The sequence below is a fragment of the Molossus molossus genome, unplaced genomic scaffold (assembly GCF_014108415.1).
Source record: "Molossus molossus isolate mMolMol1 unplaced genomic scaffold, mMolMol1.p scaffold_m16_p_8, whole genome shotgun sequence".
Lineage (NCBI taxonomy): Eukaryota > Metazoa > Chordata > Mammalia > Chiroptera > Molossidae > Molossus > Molossus molossus.
In genome coordinates this window covers 82,621,767-82,648,723 of record NW_023425402.1, presented here as the reverse complement: position 1 = coordinate 82,648,723, position 26,957 = coordinate 82,621,767, and the positions used below count along the sequence as shown (strand labels likewise).

General features: G+C 38.9%; 1 protein-coding gene and 1 non-coding gene across 2 annotated transcripts in view; both read right to left on the bottom strand.

Moving 5' to 3' along the window:
• Positions 1–26,957, bottom strand: part of LAMA2 (laminin subunit alpha 2) — a 403,470-nt gene that overhangs the window by 335,533 nt on the left and 40,980 nt on the right. The window lies entirely within an intron of this gene.
• LOC118622047 lies at positions 13,822–13,924 on the bottom strand. Its single transcript, XR_004957885.1, has one exon. It is a non-coding gene; the product is annotated as a U6 spliceosomal RNA (small nuclear RNA).

Here is a 26,957-nt window from a genome sequence, read left to right as displayed (position 1 = left end):
TCAGTCTCACCATAATGTCTAATAAACATTTCCAGCTTAACATATTCAACATTGAACTCTTGTTTCTCTCTGTCAAACTTGCCACACCCACAGACTCTCCAACTCAGTGGCAACTCAGTCTTCCCGTTGCTCAGGCCAAAGAACCTGGACTCCTACTTCATTCGAGTGATTCTCTCACACCTCAAGGAAAATGCTTCAGCAAATGCTCCTGGCAGATCCGACTGGTCAGGAAATCCTACTGGCTCTACTTATAAGACATGCCTTCTGTTTAGACACTTCTCTCCACCTTTACAGCTGCCACGTGGTCTAAGCCACTTCCTTTACCCCTGGAATACTGTAAATGCCTCTGGACTGCCCTCCCGCTTCCACCCCACCTCCTATGCTCTGACCCCAACCCCACCCAGCTGTGGGGGTGGGGACAGGGATGAGGAATGACTGGTAATGTATACAGGGTTTCTTTGGGATGTATTGAAAATGTGCAGAAATTAGATTGTAACGATGACTTCACAACTCTGTGAATATACTAAACACGACTAAACTGTACACTTTAAATTTTTGAGATTTTGTGGTCTGTGAAATATATCTAATAAAGCTATTTTTTAAAAAGGGATTGTGAGGGTCTGAAATTTTGGATTTTACCTTATTTGCAACATAACAAATTAGACTGACACAGTTGTATGGATGCCGCTCCAACAGGGAAAAGGGGGCTGCGACTCACTGCAAGGAGGCAGCGTGAGCATCAGGACACTTGCTGCCCGTCTCTGAGCCTCATTCCACAGGGAGCTACAACGAGGACCCGCTGCTGCCTGACTATAGTAAGCTGTGTGACAGGTGAGGATCCCTGCGTGTAAGGAACCCGCCTTTTACTCCGGGCAGTAAGCATGCGTGTCCCCTGCTCTGGAGGAAGACACCCTCCTTATCTTCCAAGGCTGTAAGCAAACCTGCCTTTGCTGCACAGGCAGATACTATTTCTCCTTGGCAATGCTGTTTATCCTGTACATAGCCTGGGAACAACAGTCTGGAACAAAGATGACCAGTGTCTCTGGTTTCGGAATGTGCCATGGATTGCCAGCTACATTTAGTCCTAAGCTTTTGGATCTGGACTATTACCCAAATATAACTATTATTTTAAGAAAAAACAATAACACATGAATTAGATGGTTTTAAGTTGTAATAATTAAAAAATGAGCATTTATATGCTGATTTTATCATTCACGTTGATCTCATTTAATTCTCAGTGTTGGCAAGGTATTGCTCTAGTCCCCGTGTATTCTGCAGGCGAGGACACAGCTCAGAGAGGTTAAAGAGCTTGCAAAGGCGCACACAGATGGTAAGCGGTGAGCCTGGGATTCCAGTCCAGCCCTCAAGGCACGTGGTGGAGCGGGGTGTGCCAACCCAGGGGGTGCGCTCTGCACAGCTCCTGCCCAAACGTGGAGATCGTTCAGTCACAGCACAATTTACAAACATTCACATAAGCACCATCTGTGGACAATTAGGGGGCCATCTCCCTACGTAATCCTGCCTCCCCATGTTCTGTGTGGTGCTGTAGGGCCTCCCAAAACTTTTTAAAGGCGCGAAGCAAAGATTAGCACGAAGATGTTCTGGGTCATGTTTCCTGAGTTTTCATGTTGGATCACATGTGCTAATAAGCCTGTGTTTGTAATTATGAGCACATTTAAACACTGAAGCTCCCAGAATAAAATCCAGTTGCCTAGGGGAAATACAGAGGTCCACACTGCTGATATCTCAGGCAGGAACATTTGAGAAACAGGGAATACATTCTGATATATGATTTTTTTTTTTTTTTCCAAAAACAACATTATAAATCTTGACTGCATAAGTGTGGTTAGAAAAAAAACATATTTCCTTCAATATTCTGTTAATCACTTATACATCATCAGTTATATTGTAATCATCTTAATCAGCTAGTTAACATTAATAAAAGAAAGACAGCAAAGAGAAGTCAGATATTGTAAGTGTGGTCACCTGGGAAGCTTCACCAGGAAGCTACAGCTTCACACAGCACTGTTCCTCCAAGGGGATTACCAGCCCTCCCTCCCCCCACCAGGTACTGAATTGTTGGGGGGAAAGGGGGACATAGATTCCTGCACTGTAGAAGTTGAGGTGGTGCAGGGAAGGCGCTGGTCTGTAGTCTAAGCTGGGGAACAACGGATTGGCTAGGGAGTGGACCCACCAGAATTGCACAGAATTTTGAAAAGTTCATTGGTTAAGCTCCTGGTTAAAACCCAGACAAAAAAAGCTTTCTGGCTCTTGTTCACTCTTGCTCTCTCTTGCTCTATGACTCCATGACCCATACTTGCCCATGCACCTGCCCATTCTCTCTCCATAGCCATGTGGCCTTAAACTGTGCGGACCCCACAAGCAATGGCCGGCAGCTGGAAACACGAGCTAAGCTAGCAGGATGCTGACTGGACTGGACTTGGATTTGGAGCCTTCATCCTGGCCCTGCTGCAGACAAGATTGGACTTCTTCCAAGGTGAGACCGACAGAGATGGGACCTTGGAGGGGAGCCCCCTTAATTTTACACCGTCAATAAAGCTTTTCACAAAACATGATCCTCCCATGGGTGCCTCAGGAAATTCTTTTCCTTGCGACACCCCAAGAAATCCACTTCCACCAACAACAATATGCTGAGAGATTTACATAGAATCAAACCTAAAGTGTTCACGTGGCAGCATTTAACTACATACTCAAATAAAGATTAACTGGCTTAGGGTACTTGTAAGTTCTGCTTATACTAAGTCTTAAGACTAAAACATTCAATAATCTTTTTGAGTATAATTTTGAGGGGTAACCATAATTTTGCAATAAACATCATCATCATAAGTAATAAACACGAACTTGATTTTTTGGTGCCGATTTAAGCAGTGAAGCAGCAAATATGATACCTTTCCTTTATCCCAAATGAAGTGATTACCTTAGGAAGACTTGAGATTTTAGGTAACTCATAAATATATATTTTTTAATCCTCACCCCAGGAAAACTTTGCATTCATCTTCAGATAGAGTGGGAGGGAGAGAGGGAGGAAGAGAGAGAGAGAGAAACATTGACATGAGAGAGGCACTTGACTGGTTGCCACCCACATGGCCCCAGCTGGGGCCAATGACAAACTGCAACTGGGGTACGTGCCCTTAGCAGGAAGTGAACCCGGGACTCTGGTCCACGGGCCGACACTCTAACCGCTGAGCCAAACCAGCCAGGGCTCATAAATCTTTAATAATTCAATACCTTAGAAAATTGACTCTGGCTAATTTTAATTGTAATTTCAAAATATACTATTTACAATTTGCTACCGCCTTATACTTTCTTTGATCCACAGTAGCCTTTCCCATAGTTTTAAGGATACATATATCTTTTTAAAACCAATTAATAATGGTATTAGACGTTTAGTCTGGAGCTTCACTAACAGGATGATTGTTTTTCTAAAGCATACAATTTCCAGATTTGAGGTTATTTGTTAGCACCTCCTTCCAGAACTTTCAGCTTTGTTTTTTTAAGTCATCACCCAAGAATACTTTTGCATTTATCTTCAGACACAGTGGGAGGGAGGAAGGGAGGGAGGGAGGGAGGGAGGGAGGGAAGGGAGGGAGGGAAACACTGATATGAGAGAGACACATCCCAGACAAGGTCTGGGGACTAAACCGGAACTGAGGTACGTGCCCTTGACCAGAATAGAACCTGTGACCCTTTGGCCCATGGGCCGACACTCTAACCGCTGAGCAAAAACAGCCAGGGCACAACTTCCAGCTTTCACTCCAGGTGTCACGAGGCTCTGCCAGTTCTAATGTGTCTAATGTTCGAGGAGATCTCTGGAATCGCAGACACACCATTGAAAACACAGAGAAGATACGGGATAATTAGAATGGAAAGTTGCTAATCCACAGGCCTGACTCGTGCTAAATTAAAATACTCAAAGTAAAAGTACATGGTGAACAACAGCATCAAGGGGGTTTGAAATGAAAATTGGAAGTGTATTTGCAGAAGACTCTGAGGTCTTCAAAGAAATAGTGATTTTTAAAAAATTACTATTAATAAATCTCCCAAATAACAGCCTAGTAGAGAAACTTCCCAAAACAAAAGAAACACAGTGAAGAAGGTAATTCATTTGTTTGTATAAGTGCTCTGTAAGTAATTATTTCTGAAAATGCATCCCAAGCCCACCATGGGCGCGAGACAATGGAGGAGGTCTTTGTCTGGCACTCAGCAGGGGCCTCGGGACGAATAGGCATCCCACCCACTATTACCACACCACATAGTCTGTGCAGCCTTGCTTCGGATATTGTTCATCACTTCTGCATTCAAGAAGTCTCCTTGAGAAAGCCAGCTGAATGGGGCATACTGGTTCATGTGGCTTAAAATACCCTTCCATTCAAAAGCTATTTTCTTTAAAGGCTATAAGGAAGTAGCAGGAGAAGGAAGATATCAGGTGCCTTTGGAATCTTCAAAATTGCTCAATTCTACATTTTCCTATATGTTTTGCCTTTGTTCAAAATCATAGCAAATGCAATAGCAAAAGACTGTGCTGGCTCCTGAGGATACTAATTTCCTTAAAGATTTTTCAACCAATTGGAAGAGAAATGCTGAAAAGCATTAGAAAATCCACTTAATGGAGGATAAATGAATCTTTAAACAAAATGGCACTGGAGACAGAAATGAAGTCATCTGTGAAAGAAAGGTCATAAAAGTCATATATAAAATCCAGATATTTTATGGTATACTAATTATGATATATTTAAGTAAACATTGTGAAACTATTTTACTTTTGCTGACTTGTGAATCTGAAATCCCATAATGTTTTTATTTACAAAATAATTATACATTTTAAAATGAGTATGATCCTTATAAACTCCTGGAAGTCCAAAATGTATTAGTCCAATCATGCCAATATTTTCTGCATGACAATGTTCCACAAACCAAAACTTATATGTTTTATTTCACTTTAATTTGACTTTTCTATTTTTTAAATGATAAATTTCAAAAACTTTATAAATGATTACATTATGGATTTTCACTAATTGTGCTTAGAAATCCCAAAACATTTAAAACTCAATCTTCAACCTTACCCTACTGTGTCCATGGTACCTCTCTTATACAGAGATTCTTAAGGGTTGAAAGAAAGAAAGATAATCGATTTTTGTATATTTAAGTGTTATTGTGATTTTTTGAATGCACCAAAATAATTGGGTATAACTTGTACATTGATCGGATGCATGTCTTTCACCTATGGCAAGTATGTGTGGATACTGTGTATGTGTAGATTACTTTAGAATCTATAGTGTATACACAAACAGTATTTTATTTGGTATCACAACCCTGGATGGTAGAGAAAAGAGAAAACTTAAACCAATTTATTAAGAAAATGGAGCTTCTACGAAGCCTCATCAAAGGTCTCAGAAAAAGAAAACACTAAGAGGTTACAGAGACTAAGAGTAGTGGAACTGGGTATAAAACCCTATTTTAAAGTTTTTTTGTTTTTTTTTTCTTTACTGACTTCAGAGAGAGAGGAAGGGAGAGGGAGAGAAAGAAACATCAATGAGAGAGAACATTGATTGGCCGCCCCCTCATACCTCCCACTGAGGATCTGGCCCATAACTTGGGCATGTGCCCTGACCAGGAACCAAACCAGTAACCTCCTGGCACATGGGCGAACACTCAACCAATGAGCCACACCAGCTGGGCAAAACTCTGTTTTTCTTTCTTACTTTGAATCTAATGTACTTTTCATTAAACCATGTCTGTAAGATGAGCACTGTTTTCCAGCCTGATGCCATGGAATAGGTTAATCCACTCATTCCACTACTTCAGGGTACATTTCCAACCTTCTTCATCTTTGTCTGCTATCACAGTGCAGTTCTCTTCATAATCAGATCCTTGGCAGGGAGTCACCTTGACGTTCTTTCAAGGTTAAGGCTAGCAAATTTTAGCTATTGCTCCCCTTATCATTGTTCATGTCAATGTTCCCTCTATATTATACAAACGAGTTTAAAATATTCATTCTGTAAAGTCCACATGCGAATACAAATTCATAGGCAGTTTGTGGGTAAGTTCATGACTGTGGCCAAGCACATAGGCTATTGCATCAGTCTGGGTTCAAGTCCTTTCATTTATCAGCTGTATAGCCTCGGGCTAGGTAACATTGCCCAGCAGTTTCCTCATCTATAAATGGCAACAATAATAGTGCCCACTACATGAAGTTATTGTGAAAGCTTGGAAGAGTTAAGAGATGCAAAGCACATAGAATAACATCTGGCCCATTGCAAGGGATCAATAAATGTTAGCTATTATTTCTCAAAAATATAGGTTGGCAAAAATATATTGGTTCAAATCACAGGTCACCTTGTAATGCACTTTTGTGTGGTAGTACTAGCTCTCCATTTGGTTAGTAATACATGTTCTATGTTAATCACACAGATGACTACGCAGCAACAAAGAATATTAATGTTTAGGTCCCTGCCACATAATTCAAACCTGAGGATTTCCTGAACATTTGGCATCTGAGAGTGATGTCAAGAAGGGCATGCCACACACCCGCCCCCAGGGCTCCTTCCTGGGTTAAGTATACTGTCATAAAATTAGGAGAATGAAATATATTATTTTAGTTCCTTAAAGACATAGCTATCATTGGGTAAAAATCTGAAGGTTATAACCTTAGTTTTCTTATGTGATAGAAATAAACGAGTATTGTTCTCTGTACTAGTTACACTTTAAAATCTTACACTCTTTGTTATCTGAAGTCTTTACATAAGGACTGCATTAAAATTTTCTCTGAGAATTCATTGCCAAGCAAATGTTTGTCTTGAAAAGCTGGAAGCTCCACTTTGTCAGACACAGTAACTACATAATTTAATGTTTTACATTTTTGCCCCAATTGTCTGAAAATTCTGAATTAAATTAAGAGTTCAACTACAATAACTAACTCATTCCAGATGAGCAGTAAATGTGCATATTTCTTTAGTTCTTTTTTGTTCAGTTGAATTTCCTTTTTTTTTGTCAGTTTAATATTATGATTTTTTATGTACTGCATTTGACATTTTTCTTGGAAATAACTGGAGGTATAAAAAGGGATATCTCTTTAATAAAGAATTGTAATACATTGATTTATTTTATCATCTCTTCATTCATTCACTCATCTAGTATTATTGGGCACAAACCCTGCTAAGTATAGGGGAAAGAATTCTTAAAAACTAGACAAGCTACAAATCCTCAATTTCTTTTAGGTAAGAAGAGCACAGGAAAGACTATTTAAGAAGATTGCTGGGTTTCCAGAATCGATGTGTGAAATTCATTTTCTTAAAATCATTCCTCTGAAACTCTGTTAACGCGTATTCCTTTGAAAAATGCCTTTTAATCTATGAATATAAAATGAAGCTGCTAATTTGTAAACAAAAATATCAATAACATACAACTAGACACATGAAAAACCCATTCCATTAACTGCCTTGGTTTTACACATATCCCAACAACACACAAGAGATTTTGGAAATATTGGAGCTGTGTTGAAAACCTTCAGTATATTCCTATGACTGACTGAATATAAATTTTCATCTTGAAAGGTGAATAATTTTGGAGGGGAAATGAACCAAAATCATTTAGAATCAAGACTGGTGAATAAATCAACAATATAAAATCAATGGACTCCACCAGGCCGGTGTGGCTCAGTGGACTGAGCGTAGGCCCATGGACTGAGAGGTCCCAGTTTGATTCCCAGTCAGGACACATGCCCAGGTTTTGGGCTTGATCTCCAGTGGGGGATGTGCAGGAGACATCCGATTGATGTTTCTCACATCGATGTTTCTCTCTCTCTCTCTCCCTTCCTCTCTCTCTCCCTAAAAAAAAGCAAAAAACAAAATATCAATAAAAACGTATTTTAAAAATAAATAAGTAAATAAATAAAAACAATACTCCAAGAAATTCCAAAACATTTTGAACATTTCATTCACGATCCTCAATGTGGACTCTTATCCTTGCCAACACAATAGCTTGGCCCTAACGATATTCACTTAGTTTGTGAATTCCAGAGCACTGCTTAAAAATTCAAGTTACTTTGCAAGTACACTGCATAGCTTGTCCTGCAGAAACGCAGAAAGGAAGTCTTCTCTGTTTTCCTCTATTGTGTCATTGGCCAGTTTGACTCCTTCTTTCTCCTTTCACTCACAGAGCAAGTTTTTCAAAGACAAGATTCTGTCATACCCCTCAAAAACTTTGTACAAATCACCAAACTGCTCATTTCATACAGATGAGCCCTGTGAGGTCAGGAAAAGAAATTCTTAGCGGCATTTCGAATGCACAGAAATAAATGATAGAGCTGCCATTTATGGAGTTCCTACCTTAAGCCAGGTAGTTTCCATAAATCACTTCATTGAATTTGACCAATGTTGGGAGACATGCATTTATGTCTTTCCAATTAGAAATAAGAACGTTGGCCTTCAAAGAGGAGTGCAAGGTTACATAGTCATGGACTGCCAGACCATAGTTCCAAACCAAGCCTGATTTCAAAGGCCCACGTGCTCAGCGACACCACCTGCTATCATTCAAAACTCTTCATTCTAGGCAGACCTCAACTACTTCTGCCCTGGGAAAAGCTTATAGGAGAGAAAATCGACTGACAGGATTTTGTATTAAACACGCTTCGTGTTTCCTCAGGAATTTTAGAGGTTGTTACACTCACTTAACCATGTCTCTTTGAAACGAATAAACAGCAGCTGGGAAAGATAACGTCTTACAGAAGTATTCTATACGCATCAGGCACATTTTTAAAAATCTCAATTCCAGCTGCTAACATAAAATTATCCAGATGCTACAAAACCATCATCCAGAACACCAGAGGCAAAAGAAAATCAAACTGGAAATTAATTTCAAAAGGGAAATCAAAGTGAAGACACCAACTTGGTTTTGTGCTAAGTTACGGGAGACTGGCTATTTCTCAGCTCTTTAGAAAGTACTCTCTTCAATAATGAAATAGGGCTCCAAATGAAGTGTTTCCTGACTCGGGTAATGGATGCACTGTCTGAAGGATACTGTTCTGAGGCCCATGTAGCATTTCGCTTATGAAATATTTTTGGACTGCAAAAGTAGAGATCTCCTAGGTACTCGAAAAGATGAGATGTACAAAATAGTAATTATTGTCATATAAACATATTTTTCCTATTACTATTCTTATGTGAATGTTTCCACTTGAATCCTGAATAGCTGACTACCTTTTGCCCTTGGTTTTCTGGGAGGTGGGCATAGCTCTAGCACATACATAACAACAGACTCTAGGTGCTCCCTTCCTGTCGCGAATCTGAAAGCTCGCTGCTTCCTTGATTGGGGTAGTCACACTAGCTAAGTCCCTGGCAACAGTGATCGGATTTGCTGTTGGCGTGGACGTCCTTGCACATATGTTATGTTATGTGACATGAGGAGTGGGGAATGCATACAAGAGTAACTCATGGTCTCCTCCCTCATGGAATTCAGTAGCAAGGCCCAGTAAACAGCAGCATCTTTCTGCTACGTAACCTTCTATGAAGAGACAGTCGGAAAAGACTGTGTGTGAAATGACCGCATACGAAATAGAGAGATACTTTAAAAAGCAAACACAGAAAATATCTTTTACCTAATCTTCATTCTTATTTTTCTGATTTAAAAGCAAGCAAGCAAGTAAATGGCATTTGTATGCCTTTCTCTAGAAACATCCTTTTGTAGTTCCCTTTAGGGACTCGTATGAGCTATAATCATATCACTGGGAACTAACAAAAATGTCAGTAAGTGGTGAGTCTTCGGTTGTTCTTTAGCCTTGCATGCTTCTAATAGGATCACTTGTTTACTTCTCTTTCTGCAGCTGTGAGTTCTGGACAGAGTTACGGTGACATTATTTTTCAAAATAACCCCGAATCCTCATTCCCGACCAGAATATCAAAGTGTTGTTTGGTTTGGCATACATTTTACTGATTGCTCTTGACCGAATTATTTTATATCTGTCAACCTTGACTTGAACTTACCTTATGCTTTACAGGTCCCCTCTGTATATGTAAAATATATGTAAGTGCATATGCATATCCTACTTGTGCTTATTTGATCTGCTTCCAGTTTTGGAATCTAACATGCCCGCAAATGCTGTCTTTTATTTTTAAACAAATTTTAGTGTCATCGGAAGCACTGACATCAGCTCTTCTTCATGTTCTTCCTTTGATTCCTCTGTGATGAAAATCTATTTGGCTGAAAAATTACCTGTGCTATTTTCAGAAAGGAAAGTTAGTACCAATTGTGCTGTTTTTCCCAGGGATGGGGTTAAAATGCCCCGAACCCTCCTTCTCTCAGCCCTAATGCGGGGGGGCAGGGCTGAGCGTGACGCACCTCCTAAACCGCACCTCCTAAACCGCACCTCCTAAACTCCCCTCCCTGCGGTGCCTCCACCACCAGTGAGCCTCGGCAAATGTTAACAGAGTGGCTCTTCGAGAAAGAAGATGGGTGTAAACACATTATGTTGCCAGGACACCAGTTCCTCCAAATTAGGACATTTTGCTACTGTCCTAATAATTTGGCTTCCTGAGAACATCACTTGCAATTCTCTGTTCAAGTTTAAACGCTTTTTGTGGTCTCAGAGAGGTGTTTTTTTTTGTTTTGTTTAGTTGGTTTGTTGCCTGCATTTAGTCCACATAAATAATTTAGCCTTGTTAACAGGCATCAGATGCCTAATGGAACTAACTGGTATGGAGAGGCCGTCCCAGCACCCAGACAATAAATGTAAGTGCTGATGAAACCGGTTGCTTTGCTTTTGGCTTTTCTCTCCATAGTTTACCTCTCAATGGAAAGACTGAGAAAAACACTAGGAAAAAAATAAAGGGCTAAAACATCGCAACTTTGGTAATAGGTCCATCATGCTAAAGAGTGAACTCCACATTCCGTGAGGCTTGTTGGAAAAAAATTACAGAACACAATACATTTTATAAATGAAAGCAAAAAAAAAAAAAAAAAGTTTTCATTCCTTATGCTGATAAACATCCTTATTATTTTCATTTTAACCAGCACTTAATCATAACTATTGTACAGGGGAATAATTCTGTTCCTATGACATGATTCTGCCGGGCTGGTGTTCAGAAATGTTTTCCTAGGTGTAAGCTTAAAATTGAATTTTCTCATTCTAAAACTGTTTTATAACTCAATACAAACAGCCTCCCTACTCCATTTACTCTGATACTCAGGAGCTGAAGTGCTCATGGTGAGTGAAAGCAATTTCTATGAAGACAACCTATCTCCCTTTACTCTCTGCCACACTTATTTTCTGCCTGGCAACCATGCAGTTCCCAAGACAAGGCACTACCATAGTGCCTCTCTCTCTCTCTCTCTCTCTCTCTCTCTCTCTCTCTCTCTCTCCCCCTCTTCCCCCCCCCATCTCTCTAACTAACACTTTTCTATGCTAGGCATGCTGTTACCACCTTGTCCAAGGCTCCAAGATGTTTTCCCTGATTTATTTAATCTCATATCCCCCCAAAATATAATGTCCTTTAATCCCTGCACCTAAGACAGTATTTGCCACATAAGTGGCAATCAGTATTTGTTAATGGAAAATATAGTCAAGGTTGAGGACTATTTTTCTGCTATATAAACCCATAAAATATATTCATAATATCAAATTATTTGTTGGTTGAATTAAGACTATATATCAGTCATATTTCTGATGTCCTCTCTCTTTGGTAATGCATTTGCTGAGTAGTGATTTATGTGTGAATAGTACTGCAATAACTAATTCAACACAAAAGTTTATCTTCTTATAAGACCACTGGTTGCAACATAAAACAGTGTAAGAAGGAAGAGCACAATGTTTTTCATCCACTGATAAAAAGAACAAGTGTAGAGATAGGAAGAAAGCAAAATGAAATCATTCTTATAATAATTTTTCTTCAAAGAGCATCAAAGAGCCCCTCCCCCCTTTAACACAATCTTTAAGGATTTCACCAATAGTCTTTCGATAAGGTAATTTATCCTGAAAAGAATAGTGGATAACTGCTTTAAGCTGGATGTCAGGTTTAAAAATATTTGAAATGCCAGCTGCCACATCTAGTCCCTGTGATTATGCTGTACTGACAAGGGTAGTGTTTGTGTTTGTGGAGAGACATGCACACACATGTACCTTATATTCTATGGGCCTTTGCAACTCAGTTCTCAAACTTATTACTAGTAACCAATATACCTTCAATTTCCACATGGGTGTTTTGCCTGATTATTCACATGAAGAGGCTATTTGCAATTCTCACCATTACTGAAAATTAAAGACAAATGCAGTATGACTCATTTTTTTTAACTGAATATTCACCATATCACTAACACAGTAAAGAAAGACCTTCACACAATAACTAGTATTAATTATTATACTTATAAAGTATTGTTTCAGTAAAGGGACTTGATTTCCCTTTAATAGTTTTGCTAAAATAATGTGTACATGTGAGGCTGGGTTTAGAATGGTTTTAAATTTCTGCAAGTATTTATATTCATGCTTTGGCATATATTAATCTAAACCACAGGAAACTGCATTTTTATTGACTACAAATAGTCAAATATTGGCAATTTCATATCGCTCAACCTAATAGTAGGCTTAGTTTTAGAAGGTACTTATCTCTTGAATGAGAAAATAAATAATTCTTATTGCTGAATGAAGCTTAAGAACAAATTGACACAAGGGGAATGTAATTTTCTAACCTGTCATCTTGCCAGGATTGCCATTCTCCTTCACAGAATGGGTATCATAGGATTTTTACTACCCATGATTAGAATTTAAATTGTATGTCTTATGTGATTCCCCAGGTAGCAGACTTCAGCAAAGTCATTCATTTCTGTATTTCCAATGAAAATATTTGGCTGCAGTTGGTCTGCCATGATGCAAAATAGTACACACCTTCAGGCTAGAATGCTTGGCAGTAGCTTTTCCGCCAGTCCTCACTTCATAGCAGGGGACCTAGTAAAGCAGCCCCTGATATCTTTTTAAGTTTGCTTGTAAAGTGTAATCATAACCATTCTACTCCTGGGTTACTTGTCTCAAGGACTTCTGATGATAGCTCTAGTGTTTAAAGAGTTTCCCTAAGGATCAGAAGCTTATTTTAATAGCTTCAAGATCCTTTGTTGTATTTGCAAGTATACTTCTGCAATAAAGACACTAGTACATTATCTTTCCTGTGTGAGACTGATTAACTGACACCCTCAGGATTTCCCCAGTAGAGATGGTAGGTGGCACTTAATTATCCACACAGTGTCACACAGTCCTTGTGAGCAATGGTAAATACACATTTAGAAGATGTCGGATGAGACCTAAGGGGTTCAGTTTATGAAATGAAATGATAATGAGATTTGCCATGAGAAGGTTTGACTGGACCTGAACCACAGATTAATTTTGAACGTTTACTGCTATGTGACCACAGACACATTATTGAACCTCACTGTGTAAAATGAGAATGATGAAAGTTTTGGCTTCAAGTTTCTCTAAGACTTTGGTGATGATCAGATAAACGAGTGTAGGAAAGTGGTTTGTCATTGATGAAGCAAAATACATAAAATGGTATTGCCAGTATTATTGGTAACAGTAACAATAGTTAACCCATGAATCCTCTTCATTTCTGTGAGATTGGCATCAAAACTGAAAGGCTTAGTTCTTTTTTTTTATTTTTTTATCCTCACCCGAGGACACTTTTCCATTTGTTGTTCAGATAGAGTGGGAGGGGGAGAGAGAGAGAGAGAAACATCGACGTGAAAGGGACACATCGAGTGGCTGCCATCCACACAACCCAACCAGGGCCGGGGACAAACTGCAACCGAGGTACATGCCCTAAAAATATGGAACGCTTCATGAACGTGTCATCCTTGCGCAGGGGCCGTGCTAATCTTCTCTGTATCCTTCCAGTTTTAGTATACGTGCTGCCGAAGCGAGCACAAGCTTAGTTCTTATATTGGTAACATGGGAGAAAAATTGACAGGACAACATCAAACCTAGCATGACCTGCCATTCCATCATGGGATGTTTGCTCAGATTTTCAGAGTTGATTTTAAAAGTCATAAATTAGATTCAATAATCTCAAAGGTTTCTTATGATACTCAGTGTGTTTATGGTTCTTTTTTTCCTTCTTTCTATACACAAAAAATATCATTTCTGTTTCACAATTTTGTTATCTCAGTATGCTCTATATTTGAGACCCAAATAATTGGCAATGATTTATAATTCCCAGTTCAGAGAACTTGAGCATAGGCATCTTCTGTGACAAGTTGCAGTGAGTCTATAAAGTGGAACTTGGTTTACTCAGATTTCTTGAGATTCTTCTGTAAGGTACTAGCATAACTACATGCTTTTGTTCCTGTCTCTAGAATATTAACATGGGGAAAAAATTTTGGAGTGTACAAGATAACACCTTTATATAATATTAAATCTTGTTTCATCTTTTGCAGACTTTCTTACAGAATAGTGTTTTTAGTACTGACCCAGTGTGCAGAATATGAGAATATAGTGTTCTTAATACGGGAAACAACCAGACTAAAAAATCAACACTCAAATTTATTCAGACAAAAACTGACAAAGTATTGAAGAAATGTCCAAAATACTAACAGATTAGTAAATTTAATTAATCTTTAATTTTAGATTAATCTTTAAATTTAGATTAATCTTTTCTGAAAATGAGATAGATAATGTCAATTCACAGATAGAATTTTACTTATCCAATTAACAATAAAGGTAGCATTTTGAAAGAATAAGCATGAGCAAAAATAAAAGAAAAACACAAATTTATAAAGTTTTGATGGAACCAAAAATATAATTACCTGGTTCTTTACTTAATATGTTTAATAAAATTATAAGATTGGGGAATTACTGTATCTCTGCCAAATGTAATATTTGAAATGGTTATCTATAGTTTGGAGAAATAAATGTCTTAGAAGTCATTTAAAACCTTGGATTCTGCCCTGGCCGGTTTGGCTCAGCGGTTGGAGCGTCGGCCTGCGGTCTGGAGAGACCCGGGTTCGGTTCCCGCTAAGGGCACGTACCTCGGTTGCAGTTTGTCCCCGGCCCTGGTTGGTCGTGCGGGTGGCAGCCACTCGATGTGTTCCTTTCGCATCGATGTTTCTCTCTCTCTCTGTTCCTCTCTCTCCCTCCCACTCTACCTGAACAAAAAATGGAGAAATGTCCTCGGGTGAGGATAAAAAAAACAACAAAAAAAAACCCTTGGATTCTATAACCTCTCCTATAAGGTGCATAAAATTGGTAACTATTTTCAAAAATAATTTTTATTGATATTGATTGCCAGTTTTAAAGGCTTCAGAAAGGGATTACTTGTATTCAGGAATTTGAGGATTTTACTTTAAAATGTAATTATGTTATTATAATGGGTCTCACATCTGTCTAACATGGCGCTGTATTCTTTCTTACAGAAATGGACAAGGAATTAAAGGATTCCTATATTTACAGGGCTTTTGGTGGGGCATTAAAATTTTTAGTTAAGAACTAAACTGTGTGTATGATGCTTGAGAAGTTCTCGAGTTCCAAGTATACTTGGGCTGCACAACAAGGGAGCAACCCCCTGATATGCACTGAATGTTTGTATCCCCCAAAATTCATATATTGAAACCTTAATCCCAATGCAATGGTATTTGGAGATGGGACATTTGACAGGCAATTAGGTCATGAGGGTGGGGTCCTCATTATGGGATTAGTGCTCTTATAAGAAGAGATGCTAAAGAGGTTCTCTCTCTGCCTTCCCCACCATTGAGGACCCAACTGCACTGTCACCTTGGTCTTGGCCTTCCTAGTTCTGGAATTGTGACAACAAAATGTTTGCTGTTTAAGCCAGCCAGTCTATGGTATTTTATTTAATTTATTTTTTTATCCTCACCGAGGACATTTTTTGATATTTTGCTCAGATAGAATGGGAGGGAGAGAGAGAGAGAGAGAGAGAGAGAGAGAGAAACATCGATGCGAAAGGGACACATCCAGTGGCTGCCACCCACACGACCCAAACAGGGCTGGGGCCAAACTGCAACCGAGGTACGTGCCCTTAGTGGGAACCGAATCCGGGTCTCTCCAGACCGCAGGCCAACGCTCCAACCACTGAGCCAAACCGGCCAGGGCTATGGTATTTTTGTTATAGCAGCTCAACTGACTATGACACACTCATAGAAGCAACAAATTATATCCTTAAGACATTCCTGGTGAAAAACCTTATCTTAACCCAATTTGTCACTGGCCTATTTAATATGGGATGGCCCCTAGAACACCCACAGACTAGAACCATGGTCATTCCATAACCATGCCTGGAAAGAAGTTATATTCAATAGAGAATGTGTATTATATGGAAATTAAAATAAAAAAAAAAACACATTTTCTAAAATCCTCTTTAAATAGTTTCTATTAGGTCTCCTACAATGTGATTCTTATTAAAATCAAACCAGATATGTGTTTTGAGGATTCTTCCCTGCTTAAAACATATACCATCTTCCTTATGTTTAAAATATTTGTCCAGTATCCAACCATTTCATACAGTGAAATTTTAGAGGAGTAACTAATTTTAGAAGCCTTGAGAGCAAAAATAAACATAAAAAGCACTTTAAAGTTATACATGTAAATTAATATTATAATCTTGAGAAGAACTGTTGGTCAGTGGATTTTTTGTTGCTGTTCGTTTTGGGGGGATTCAGCATTTATGGGAATGGAGTTTTGGGGAAGCTATTTAAAGGACAGCTAAAAAGGCTGCTGATGGTCTAAACCGGGGATAAAAGATACGGGACTTCTCTTACTGTGAGCTTCTCTTCAGGATCACAATTTCTGTTGGCAACTGAAAGCAATAAGTAAAAAGAAACACAAGACACACAGGATAATATTCAAACAATAAATGTACAAGATAAGCTAAAAAATAAAATGATAAAAATAATGTAAAATATCTTAAATTATAGCTACCACAACATTGACGAAATTACAAGAAAATGTTATTTGAGAAGTAAAAACCAGAAACATTTAGTAGACAAATATATTCTGACAAGTATATCACACAACTGCAACCCATCTAATTTTAAAATAAAAAAATTGTATATCTCTCTCCAGTTAACTAGCTACCTACCTAAGACACTGTGAAAGAAAGGTAAATCATTTACCAGAATAAAATTAGAGAGAGGAAAAAAAATATGATAAATATAAATATACCAAGGTAAAACTCTTAAAACCATAAATTAAAGATCATTAAATAGGTTAAAAATAAGCAAAATAAATGTTAAGAAGTTAAGAAAGTAACGTTTAATGACTACGTTTTAAAAAGATATAATTTGCCCATCGAAAAGAAAAACGGTTAATAATTTTTTCTTAACCTAAACCATTGAAAAGTTAAATCCCAGTAAATGTGCAACAGCCCAGTCCCAGGCCTGGTTCAAGCTGATGCAGAGAGAAAGGGGATGGGATGCAGGGGGGTTGGGGGGGGACCCCAGAGCTCTCGGCACCCAGCAGATTCTCCAGAAAACCCCAGACACAGCAGAAAGCTGTTGTTCTTGCTCCTTTGTGGTGCTCAGAAGACACACAGCATTCAAACCCAGCTCCAAAACTTAGTGGTTGTGGAACTCTGGACAAGTCATTTGACCTCTCTGGAGAAGTTATTTGACCTCTTTCCCTCAACTGTAAAGTGAGACAAGTGTTAGTACATATGAGTTCATACTTGTAAACTCTTAGAGTAGCGCCTGCAATGAAACGGGCAGGAGTGCAATGAACCCCCGCTCATGGTTAGCTGTGTTTACTATTATCTTCCTGGCCCCGGGTTAACCCCATCGGGACGTGAGACTCTCAACTGCTCCTTCTGGCCCTTTAAACTCCAACAAGCTCATGGGAGTCTGCTTTGCTTATTCTTTCAGTCTTGTTTAGTCACCCCAGTTTCTCCTAGGGTTGACCCCACAAAACACCATGGCATAGCTCTGCACTTCAGGTACCCAGGTCTCAATTCAGGCAAAAGCAGCTCAGTCATCCTGCGATGAGGTGGACGTAAGCCATGCTCACTATTGAACTAGAGGGTTTGCTATTATCCGGAGGCATTGCCATAAATGACCTAATTAGATCTTCATTACTGTCTGTGAACTGCCCGGGGAACGTACCGGATAGTTGATTCGTCCAAGCCCCATGGTTAATCAGTGGCAGACCTACGTTTGAACACCCTACAAGACAGCAAGCTGCGCCTCTGTGCCTTCTGCCACAGCTTTGCCCGTCCGAACCCAGCTCAACAGAACCTTACCCTTCTGTTCTGTTTTAGTAGATTTGGACTGATCCTATTCCACGACACAGAGACACCCGGTTTTTCATATTGGTGCTCTCTCCTTAAGATGCCATTCCCCTTTGGTTTCTCTGGCCCGCATGATTTTTTTAGCAATACTGTATTAATTTCACAAGGATTTACTGATACTTTCTAGGCACAATATTGTCGGGGGTAGTCTACAAACTGATCAACAGAAATCTTCTTAATTTTATATTTCATTATAAATACAAAATTAACCATGGATTTTATGTGTGTGTGATTCCAAAATGCATCAAGTACTCTGTGTATTTCAACTGGAGTTGAAGTGTTCTGGTTTTTGGAGGACGCCATGTGAATCTCATTATAATGAGACACTTTCATGCTGTTGCTCCTGGTATTAACTGGCCCCATGTTGGTCAATGCAAGAATTATTTTTAGAGAAAGGATGTCTGAAACCCTAAATAATTATTTCCCTCAATCGCTTTTCAAAGCGGATACAAATTAGTGATGCCCTGCTGCTTCTCGGTGGAGGAGCGGCTCCCCGGGTAACTGAGAAATACCCTCATTTCCATTCCTACATTTCCACATAAGCTCACACATGCAACCATGCTATGTTCTTAACAATGGTACATCAAAAAAGATCTCAGAAGCATTTCTTTTTTTAATCCTCACCCGAGGATACTTTTCCATTAATTTTCAGATAGAGTGGGGGGCGGGAGGGGGAGAGAGAGAGAGACATCGATGTGAGAGGGCACACCGATTGGTTGCCTCCCACATAACCCCAACCAGGGCTGGGGATCAAACCCACAACCAAGGTATGTGCCTTTGACCAGAATCGAACCTGCCACTCTTTGGTCCTCAGGCCAACATTCCAATCACTGAGCCAAACCGGCCAGGGCACAGAAACATTTCTTAATGCAGTGTTGGTTTTGTTTCTTCATTCTTAGTATTTTCAATTCTAAGGATCACCATAATGTCAGGTGATAAAAAGAAAGAAAAATACTCTCTGTCCATAAAATTGGGTCACATAGGAAATCAAAATAATATCAAGGCTCTATGTAAAATTTATAAAAAAAAGTGGTTTCTTCAAGAATTAATGCTGGCTTCTCCAGGAAATGTTTTGTAAGCCTGCCGTGTGTCAGAAGCAGAATCCAAGCTGAATGCAAGTGCCGTGTGAGCTGCAGTCAAGGAGAATGGGAGGGACTGAGGTGAGAAGCGGAGGAACTCATGTAAATAACTTAAAGGTCTGTGTGAGGAAATTGCAGCAACAATTACTGTGCAACCGTGAATATTTAGTTAGCAGTCTAGAGACAATCCAAGGAAATTAAAAGGAATAATCCCAGTCTCAGAAAGGGGAGACTCTCATATAACAGAAAAAAAAAATTTTATTAAAATTTTAATTCTAGGATCCTGAAAGCTGTGCCACTAATACAGCCCATTCCTGTTAATGTCATTAAGGTGATTTTCCTCTCTGAAGCACTTACTTCTTCCTATCTTTGGTACCCTAGTTAAAGCTCTAAGTTTATTTATTCAACTAAACCCACCCAGAGACTTAGTTCACCAAAGCCAATTATGTTTCTTGACAGGAAAATGTTAGTCTTTCTTTAGCTGGAAGTGGTTGGAATGACTGACGCTCTTTCTGTCAATCACTGATGACCTGGTCCTCTCCAAAGTTTAGGAAGGCTGGAAATATCTGAATAACAAGCTGGGAATACATGCAAATTACCAGGAGTGCTTGTTTAAAATATACATGCTTCTTGAGTCTGTCTCAAATCTACCAAATTAAAAGCCCTGCTCCCCAAAATAGCTATTTTTCAAATGCCGCCCCCCTCCCCGTGATTTCTAAGCAAAGCCAAGTTTGGGAGGAACCACTGCAGCAAGCATGGTTCTCAGTGGTGCCCCCCAGTGGCAGTTCTTGTCAGTAGATCTCAATAGCATCTTGGGTGCAACTGCTTTCCAAGGAGGCAGCAATTGGGCTGACAATAACCCTGGGTGGAGTCGGCTCCCTGCAGCGCTGCTGGAGAGGTATGTCTATGTAGCTGTTCCCACCAATGTGATGGAGCTCCCCCACCCCCACCCCCACAGTCTCACATCCTGTAATTTCTACTGGAAGCTCAGAATCGTTCTCTACACGGAAGGCAAAGCAGGGTCCCTGCTGAGCTCTCTCTTGGCAGTAATGATACAAAATTGCCTTTCTAAAATGAATGTCTTTGAAGGCTTCAGCTCAAAACGTCCTTCTGTTTTCCAGCTGGATAATAATATACTGGTCATAACTATCATCAGCGCATTGTCTTTGTTATCTTTCCTTTCCTAGGGGGGCACGAAGACTTGATCATAGCTCACAGTGAACATCTCCTGTTCAGTGCAAGCCCAGGATGCTGGACAGCAGGATTAATCATTTTGGGAGTAGTTGGATTTAGTTATCTAGGGGCTAGGGTACTGCCCCAAAACACCCTTCTGGCAAATCTACACAACTTATATTTATTGATGTCTCACAGGCAAGTTGGGCGGAGGGCAGAGAAGGTACCAAGCCAGAGAGTGGAGGCAAGAGAGTAGGGGATGGGTGGGGCAACAAATAAAGCTGATGAAATGAGCAGAGATTGTGCTGTAGAGATTCAAGATAGCTGCCCTGGCTGGTTTGGTTCAGTGGTTAGAGCATTCGCCTGAGGACCAGAGAGTCCCGGGTTCAGTTCCCACTAAGGGCACATACCTCGGATGCAGTTTGTCCTCGGCCCGGTTGGGGTCGTGTGGGTGGCAACCACTCGATGTGTCTCTCTCACATCGATGTTTCTCTCTCTCTCCTCCTCCCTCTCTACCTCCTGCTCTATCTGAAGATAGATGCAAAAATGTCCTCGGATGAGGATAAAAAAAAAAAAAATCTAAGAGAGCTGAAGAAAAAGCTAAACAGTTTCTACTGATGATCTTAACATTTTAGAAAATTTTAGAATGTTTTCCAAAATCCTCCAGACAAGTGACAATGTAGTAAACCTTAGACTCACTGGATTTGGTGTCAGTCACAGAAGACTATTTTCTATTACCTATAACATAAATATTACTGCTTAGTTAGCTTGTTAAAACTGAGACATGTTTATTTCAAAATACCTGTTTCATGAATGAATCTTAAAAATATACTACTCTCATTTCTCTTATTCTCTGACCTAATTTTATGTTTCAAGGGTATTGTGAAGGTCTGGAAGCAAGCAAATACCCATTCAATGTTTAGTCAAAAATATATATTTCAAATCACAGTGAATATTTATGAGGAGATAGAGGCAGGTCAGGCAGTGAGGGATGGACCATGGGCAGGGGAGGCTGACTCACGGGGAAGTTTGAGATGCCTTGGAGCTCAGCACACAGGCAGCGCACCTCAACCCGGTGTACAGTAGATCTGGAGGTTTATTTAGACTTTACAGATCTCAAAATAAAACTAAAACTAAAATTAAAATAGGACATTGTACCTCCAAGGCCAGAAACTTCCAGCCCCCATTTATAGAAATGCAAGTTAGAAGCTTCTGAAGGAGCTCAGGTCAATTACATAACAAAACCCCAGAAAGGCTGGTTTCAGGCTAGAGGGGAACAGGGCTTGACTGTGTAGCTGCTTTTTCTGGGACCCTGATGGGTTCGCAAATGAACTGCATTTACTGTTAAAGAATGCAGTGCTGGTGCCTGACCTGGTCCAATTAATATACAGTGATACCTCGGTTCTCGAACATAATTCGTTCCAGGAGGACGGTCGAGAACCAAATTGTTCGAGAACCGAAGCAATGAAACCAATAGGAAATAATGGAAACTGGATTAATTCGTTCCAAGCCCCAGAAAATGCCTATTTACTGGCCTAATTTGTATATAATATGTAGAAAAACATAAGTCTCAACAAGAAATAAAAGTGTACAGTATGTCTAAGGGTTAAATTCAGTGTAAAGCGTGACTCTCTCCACAAAGCGTGACTCTCTCTCTGCACTCACACTGAGGACGCCATTCGGCTCCACTCGGCTCATCTCGGAAGTTCGAGTTCCAAATATTTGTTCGGATTCCAAGACAAAATTTCTCGAATCTCCTGGTCGAATACCGATTTGGTCGAAATCCGAGGCGTTCGAGAACCGAGGTATCACTGTACTTACTGCTTTCTGGGAACAAGGCAACAGGACTGCTGAATAAATTCTGCTGTGCAACTATAGTGTGTTTCTACTGCAGAAAACCAGGTTACCCTGAAAGGGATTATAGGAAACCCAAACTGGATTTAGAAAAGAAACCAAAAGCAAACATAGGGTTGCTCCAAGGGTGTTTCCCCTGCTCCTCACTAATACTCTGGAAGCTGAAATTATCACAAACACACCCAACTAAGTTGTCTCCTCCCTGGGAATAAAGCTTCTGTACAAATGTCAGGAATATCTAATCAATATCTGTTTTTAAATCAGAACTTGTCCACTTCCAACTAGGGAATATTATGGGACGATATACACCTTTGCTCATCAAATCTGCCCAAATTCACCTGATAGGGTGAGATTTATTTAATCAGTGATGCCCACATATGCTTTTTCCAGAAGGGTAATATGAGTTTACCCAGTCAGGTGGGAAACAAGCTTTAAAATGTATGTTGGTTACTAAAGCAGAATTTCTTGAAAGGACCAATCAGAAGCTAGCAAGGCATATATCCACCCCCAGACCACGGAGCCGCACCGGCAACCCACTTGGGTCCCCTCCTTGCTGCGGGGAGTCTGCTTATCTTTCAAATAAAACTTTTCTTTCACTTGCCGCTCAAACTCATTCTTGGATTTTGTGAGACAGTAAACCCGGACCTGATCACTGTTGCTTGGTTTCATTTAGATACTGTTGTCTAAAATAAAAATCTATCTAGAGGCACAATAAGACTTATAAATGAATAAAAAGGAAATGGACAAGAGACGTGCATATAAAAACAAATATAAGTGATGAATAAGAAAGCTGTTTCACCTCTGTGGTATTCTTCCCCCAAATCTCAAAGCACTATCTAATGGGAAAATATCAGAAAAATGCAAAATGAGTAATATTCTACAAAAAAAAAATCCTGAGCAGTACTCTTTAAAGTGATCAAGGTCAAGACAAGCAAAGGAAGATTAAGAAAGTGTCACAGATCAGAGGAGATTAAGGAGATGTTAATGACTAAATGCAATATAGTGTCCCAAATCAGATCCCAGAAGAAAAAAAAAGACGTTAATGATACCCTGAATTAAATGGAATTAAATCTGAGGTTTAGGTAATGGTAATGTAGCTATGTTAATATTTTAGTTTTGACAAAAGCATGGGGGTTATATAAGATATCTTCAGTGGGAACTGGGGAAGCTCTGTACTCTTCTTACGTTTATATAACTTTAACATAATTTCAAAAGATAAAGGTTTTAAAACTGCAATGCTACTATGCTTCAGCTTATACAAGATTGCCTTATCAGTGCCAACACTCTCAAGTAGATCAACCAGACAAAATATATTAAAGCTTTGACTTAAAAGCCATCCGAGAGCTATCGAAAGAGGAAAGAATCGCCTTCTCAGTATCAAGGAGAAGAAAGACATCTAAAGAGATAAACAGTGTGTGGTGATGGCTTTGTCCTGTGGGCATTTCCCTGTCCAGAAGACATGGCTGAGGGACTGAGCAGTGCTGTTCACAACCTTGCTGCACAGTCAAAGTCCACATAATGAAGTTTCAATCAACAACAGACCACATGCGCGACAGGGTCCTATAAGATTATAGTAGAGCCAACAATTTTCTGTTGCCTAGTGACACTGCAGTCATCATCACATCACAGTGCAACACATTAGGTGTTTGGGGTGATGCTGGTGTAAACAAACCTACTGAGCCGCCAGCCGTATAAAAGTGTAGCACATACAATATGATAATAAATAACCATGTTGCTGGTATATGTACTATCCTATACTTTTTATTGTTATTTTAGAGTGTACTCTTTCTACTCATAAAAAAAGGTTTGCTGTAAAATATCATATCATGTTACACTGGTAGCAGCCTCTTATTGCTTTCGTCTCTTCATTGCATCATTTAATCTTGTGCGTGACTTAATTTTGTGTCATTGTGTGCTATAACATGTCATACAGGCTTGTGGTCTCGGAGCAACAGGCTATATCATATACCCTCAGTGTGTAGGAGGCTATAGTACCTAGGTTTTTGTAAGGACGATCTATGATGTTCACACAATGACTAAATCACCTAACAAGTCGTTTCTCACAATGTAGACCTGCTGGTAAGGGGCATGTGACTGTACTAGGAGGACAAAAAGTTTGATTTCAAGACCAGCATGGATGGGACTTTGGTTGACCCCACCAACTTTGGTTTAGACTCCAGAGACAAAGAGCCAGGAACAAGGGTGAAATGGGATTGAAGCAGCTGTCACTGGGTTGCAGCTCAGCTTCGTCATCTCAGTGTCCCAGAAGTTCAAATCCCTGCAGTTGGATTAAGATGATCTATATCACCATTGCCTGACAGAAGCATCAAAAAATGCTCACAAGATGAAGATAATATCTTAGGCCTCAAATGATTTCTGCTTACAGTTTTTCAAATACAACTTATTTTATGCACAAAATAATCAGAAATGTCAGGATATAAGACAGCATAGGACATAATCAGAAGATGAAACAGAAATAAAATATATCCTCAAAGGCCAGATACTAGAATTATCAAATAAAAACTTTTAAATAATTGTTACTTTATGCTCAAGGAGATAAAAATAGAATGCTAAAAAGTTAAATATAATTTTTTTAAAATTAAAATTTTAATAGATATATACAATTTCAATATAAAACTTCACATTGAGCTACTTGAAAATAAACCAAAGACAAATTCTAGAACTGAAAAAAGTAATGAATGAAATTAAGAATTCTATGAATCATTTCAATAGCAGATTGTACACAGCGGACGAGAGATTAAGTAATCTGGAAGAAGTAAGCAAGAAGAAAATATCTAGAATAAAGAACAGTAATCTAAAACGAAAAAAAAATGAGTATGTACAAAAGAGAGTGTAAGATACATAACATATATAGTGAGAAGTTCAATATTATTTTAATTGTGTCTATAGAGGAGAGAGAATTGAGAAGGAGCAATTTTTGGAGTACTATGGCTGAATTATTTTTTGAACTGATGAAAGACAACAATCTGGAGATATATTAAACAAATAATTCCAAACCAGAAAATTAAAAAATGTACAATCTATAGTAGCACTACCCCCTAAAATTTCGTATAATGATAGAAATGTTCTGTTCTGTGCAATCTGATGTGGTAGCTGCTGGTCATATGTGGTTATTGAGCACTTGAAATGTGGCTATGCAACAGAGACACTCAATTTTAATTTAATTTAGTTAATTGAAATTTAAATTAAATAACCACATATAGCTAGTCACGACTGTAGTGGCAATGCAGACTCGGAGCATCATACTAAATCTACTGAACAACAAAGACAAAGAAAACATCTTTTAAAAACTCAGAGAAAAAGACTCTACAAAGGACACTATTAGATAGCTACCTTTTCTACATAAACAATGGAAACCAGAAGCCAATAAGATGTGCCAAAATGAAATAGCTGTAAACCTATACTTCTGTACGCAATAAAAATATCCGTCAACAATGGAGGTGAATTGTTATATGCTTAGTTTAATCCATAGGACATATTGGAGATGAAGTTACATACTGGCCTTGAAACTTTTCAGATACTGAGTTGTTTCTGGTTTCCCTGTATTCTCAGAAGTCATCTAAATGTGGTTCTTTCAGCTCTCTGTACATACTTCTATTGAAGCATTTTTACTATCACTTTGCATTGACTGGTTTATAGGTTTGTTTCTTTTACTTGACCGTCACTATGCTGGAAAGTTTTTAACACTGCATGTCATATTCATACTTCAGGTGGTATGCAAAAGTACATTATTTTAAAACTAAAACTTAATGATAGTAAGATTAATTTCGCAGTCACTTGTCTGGGAAATATTGGAGACAGGCTTCTAAAAAATTTAGAATAGTCTCACATGTTATGTTGTAGGTAATATCCAAAATTATTTTACTTTAGAAGGAAAGATGACTTAGGACTATTTATATATTAAACTAATTCATGTCTTAAAGAAATTCAATCTCAGAGAGATTAGGTGACCTGTGTACCATCCCACAAAGACTAGAGCCAGGACTAGAATCCAGTCTTTTAATAGTAGGTACATTCTTCTATATCATCATAGCTCAGAATTAGGACTCTTTCGACTTATCCTAGATTCAGCATCTCTATGTTTCCTCTAAATCGTTTTTGGGTTTTGCAATTACCAGCTTTTTAAAATCACCTTCAAGTCTTTAGTCAAGTATGAAGGAACCATTAACTTGGACCATTAACTTGGGAGCCAGGGGAACTGGGTTGTTATCTCTGTTGTGACGGGTTGAGCTGGACATCTTGGCAGGTATCACCTGCCTACTCTGGACCTGCTTATTCCACAAAGTAACACGGTTCACAGCATAAGCTATATAAAATAAAGCAGCTATCCTAGGAGAGGTCTGAATTTCAATATTATTTTTTAAATACTATCATTCCACTTCAAATATTTTTAATTCCTATCTGTTTCTCACCTCATCTATTTTACTATGAGAGAGTAACAGACTAAAAAAAGAGTCACATAACAAGTGAATAAGTTATACTTAATAGTCATTATCAATGAATATTTTTTGGTAAATGTCTAAGAATGAAAATAATATAG